Genomic DNA, 4,317 nt, shown 5'->3' on the forward strand with positions numbered 1-4,317 from the left:
TGCCGAGGGTCGTACCGCAGTATGGTTGTACTCGGGACCTGCAGATGTTCCTATGCTTTGTAGGAGTGAACTTGTAACTCATTAAGAAATGAATTCTCGTCTAACCCCACAAAAGAAAATATGACACTCCTTCTGTGTTACCATTTATCCTTTTTTAACCCTTGCCAACGGTGGCCGGTCACGTTATCAAACCGCATCCGAACATGGTCGATCCCGAAGACAATGAGATCGGACACCACACAACGTACATGTCATTGAACAGCGGTAGGGAAATCCCTTGTTTCAAACTTAAATGCAAGCTACTCCTATACCAAGTCTATACACAGTCCATCATACTCCCACTCACTTTCAACTTGTAATTTTGTGGACTTGTTTCATGGAGGGAGGGCAAGTCCTGTGTCTGTCTCTGCATGCCTCTTTAGTGCTTCGCCATGGAGCAAACACCAATATTTTCCTTCCAGTTGGAGAGATGTTTGCTACAAATAGTACACATATGTTCATCCATAACAGATAAAAATAATAGTTCACTCATTTTCCCACAATCAATATATTGGCGGATGACTTATTCTTGGACGATTTCTTAAATTACTTCAGAAAGCAAAGTTACAGTGTCAAGAATTCCATTCTAGTCTCTACATGCTTAGTCCATATAGCCCTGTACTGGTTGAGAGCGACATCAAGCCACGGCTTCATGTTTCCATTGAAGTGTATCACTGAGCACCACGGATCACTTCGGGGATGATGTTTGGATTCTTGGTATTGCCATAGAATGCCATCAACCCTGCTGGTAGAACAGTTGTTGGGTCACATAGTGCCCCATCCCCATTCTGCCATGAGAATATTGTGCCATTCCTATAAACATGTAATATGTAAAAAAATGATTAACTAAAAATATGAGAAAAGAGCCACTGTTAGTTATGCATATGTACGTGGTCTAGGGCCTGGATGCTAATTTATATTCAGAATGGAACCCATTTAAAATAAAGCGATTTATTCCCTTTTACCTTCATGCTTCAGAGACAACAAAATTGCAAAGATGAGCTATGAGCTGCTAGAAGAAATACTCAGTCTAAAGTTCATTTGTAAGTTCTATATGCAAGGAAATGTACTCTTCCATTGCAAGACAAGCAATAAGGCTTTAAGTAATAGCATACCTGTAGTGCATACACTCTGTTGTATGTTCTTCCTCTGTTCGAAAATTCCACTCACGCAAGCAAGAAGTATTTCACTACCTTACTCCAGTAATTCAGTGCATACATTTGTTGCTCGTCGTGATTGCAACCTGAACAGAGTAACAAAATTGTCAGTTTGGCGCATGGATGGATCAATGGAAAAACATTGTCACATTGGCATGCATAGGTGTTCTAAAACTGTAAAAAAAAATAGCATCTACATCTACACACACACAAGGAACAATTGCAGAGAAACATATTGATCCAGTCAAGTTTTTGATGATCATGAAATATAAAACTTGAGTTCACAGGAAACCAAATTAGTCTCTTGAGCCTCACCTACTCCTAATAAAGGCAAAATGCAGAGGCTTGCTTGAGGCTATGCCAACATACAAGACTGATTTAATGATCCAGTAATCGGATAATACTAAAATCAAGAGAAATAATAGAGAAGGTGTTCCAGTAATCATTAATAATAATCTTTTGTTTGAAAACTTTGCACAAGACTTCCTAACTACTGGTGCGACCAATTGACTCATGCCCATACACCTGTCATGTATCAACATACAGGACTGACTGGTACATATGAATGCCTGTCAATTCTTTAGGTCACAACAAGCAACTGAAGGATAATACAAAAAAATCATAAATAGTCTTTGTTCTTCATGATGGAGGTATTTTGATAATCATGTAAAAGAGGAAGCTTGAGTTTACAGGAAACCAATTGGCTATGATGATCGATGGGCACAACCAGAACAGCTAGTAACCAAACAAATAGAACATCTTTTGATGGCGAAATTATAGGAAAATAGCAGATAATTCTATGGCCAAGGCGATACGAAGTAGTTTTTGTACCATGGGTGGAGAATAGAACATCAATCTACAGAAGGCACTGAACCATGTACCATGGGTGGAGAACAGGCAGACAGAATTCTGGCGAAGTCGAACGACGAGATTCTGCCGAAATCGGCAAAACGGCGACAACAATGTCAGGCATGGAAAGCAATTGAACATGGGTTTCGGCTGAGGGAGTCCAGGCGTTCTTATAGCCAAGGCGATACGAAGTAGTTTTTGTACTTTAATTTCCTGCTTGCAAATATTGTTGTCAATCTATCCCCATAGCTCCCCTTGCGCCATCTTATGAAGGTCCAAGTACCAAGTCCTGACTACATAGAATCTGTCTATCTATGCATCAAATCACATGAAACAGAAAGGGCATCACACAGCTAGCTTCAACAACAACAAAAAGCTGCAGGACTCATAGAATAAATATCTTCACAGGATGTAATGCTTACATTAGCATTAGCTGATGGATTAGCAGAAACTCTTCACTGGGAATTACCAAGCTTTATCCATGACTTTTCTTTTCCAACCGTGCTTCACCAATGAAATTCAGATTTAATAGAATTAGTAATGACAGTTGTAAACAAAATTAGTTGCCACACTTACATCAGCAATTACTTCTGCTCACTGGCTCAGAAGATTGTATAATTAGAACAACCAATAGGATTTTACCTGGTTGAAGCACACAACAAAATAATCCATTCATTTTCTTGAAGAAATTCATTGAACGTTTGGTGTGCGATAACAATGGAACCATAACTGGATATGTTGTAAAAGTACAGAGGAGGGGCCTGCTTCCGTGGGATAGCACACTCTTGGCCGCCAGGGTGGCACCCAGCCGGAACAAATCTGGACGACGCAGGGAAATGGGGAGCGGCCACCACGCCGAGTCTGTTTTCCTACTTTGAACGCTCGGTCTGGGCGTCGCGCATAATGTAGAGACACAAATGTCAGGCATAAACTGGTTGGTCTTTCAGCAAGCAATAATTGATAAAATCAGGCCATTTGCAAGTTGAAAACATACATGCAGAGCCGCACAAGCAGAAGCCCCGTTGCAGGAATAATCTACCAACCTCTGTTTCACCTGGATCGGATTGGCTTCAGTGTAGATCGCATTTTACTGAATAATCCCCACGAAATCAAATGGATTGTTGACTCTCACTGACTCTTTGGTCGTCCGGCAGCTTGGAACAACTGGTACACTTGTTCTTAAGTGCAGATCGTACATCAGATACACCTGTTTCTTCATATTGATTTTCTAAACAGAGGTAAGAGTTTGACATGAAAATTATACTGTATCTCAATCCGTCGTATGCATAACATCAAACAGGTTGTTGCCTGATGCTCCTGAACAGAGTTCACGGTTTACCAAATATGGATTGTTAGTGAAAACTAAAACGCTAAAGAAAGAATCAAGAGAGTAGTTTGGCCGTTGAAAATCCATGTACCCGAGATGAGAGGGGAGGGGGTGCATTGCTAGCAGCTAGCTCAGAGTCGTTGCTGCTTCTTGCTTCCTCCTACTGGATGCAAGTCACTGCTCATGCGGTCCTGCCTCAAACACCTGCGCATGTAGCCAATAATCAGAGAGATAGGATAACAAATTAAGGGCAGAGAGCATGAGGACGATAAGAGAAGATGCGTCGTTGCCGTCCGCAGGCCGCACACACCAGGCTGTCAGTCCCACATCAAGCTTAGTCAGGAGGAGACGTCCCCTTCCAGCCGGCGGCCAATCAACCATGGGTCGCAGCCGGGGCGCCAAGGACGAGCTCGGCCGGTATCCATCCATCCGGCGGCCAAGCAGGCCTGGGTCGCAGCCGAGGCGCCGTGGTCACTGAAGCCTTAACGCGGCGATGGATGAGCGCGGGCAGGCACGGGTGACGGTGGAGAGGAAGGGCGGCGGCGGTGCGGATCCACTGAAGCCGAAGGGGTGGGGCGGAGCACGACGGAGGGGCGGTGGCCGATGATGGCGGTGGAGGGGGGCAGCGCACGGCGGAGGGGAGGTGGCCGGCGGTGGTGACGCGCGGCAGAGGGGCGGGGGCCGGCCGCGGCGGCGCACTGGATCGTGGAGATGCGCTCGAGGTGGAGATAGGTCGTCGTGCGGGTTCTTTTTTTCTACCTGTTGAGTTTGACTTGTTAGGTGAACCTAGAAGACAAAATTTAGTACCACCTCGAATATATTTTAAATTCAAACTAAAAACGTAAAATCACGGAAAGAAACGTATTGTGACGGTGAACCCACGGAGTCAATCCGTGCTTTATTATTAAAAAAAATAATTAGAGAAAGATAGCACAAATGCCCGTG

General features: G+C 43.9%; 1 long non-coding RNA gene across 11 annotated transcripts; it reads right to left on the reverse strand.

Moving 5' to 3' along the window:
* Window positions 1–486: 486 nt before the first annotated feature.
* Window positions 487–4,114, reverse strand: LOC123188542 (uncharacterized). 11 transcript variants are annotated; one of them, XR_006494772.1, is made up of 7 exons: window positions 3,464–4,113; window positions 3,040–3,362; window positions 2,622–2,932; window positions 2,468–2,549; window positions 2,078–2,357; window positions 1,155–1,282; window positions 487–852 (listed from the first exon to the last, which is right to left on the reverse strand). It is a non-coding gene; the product is annotated as an uncharacterized lncRNA (long non-coding RNA). The 11 variants fall into 11 exon arrangements; XR_006494773.1 differs by having other exon boundaries at window positions 2,078–2,353; window positions 2,688–2,932; window positions 3,464–4,112; XR_006494771.1 differs by having other exon boundaries at window positions 2,688–2,932; window positions 3,464–4,112.
* Between the last annotated feature and the right edge of the window lie 203 nt (window positions 4,115–4,317).

This window comes from Triticum aestivum, chromosome 2A (genome assembly GCF_018294505.1).
Source record: "Triticum aestivum cultivar Chinese Spring chromosome 2A, IWGSC CS RefSeq v2.1, whole genome shotgun sequence".
NCBI classification, from domain to species: domain Eukaryota; kingdom Viridiplantae; phylum Streptophyta; class Magnoliopsida; order Poales; family Poaceae; genus Triticum; species Triticum aestivum.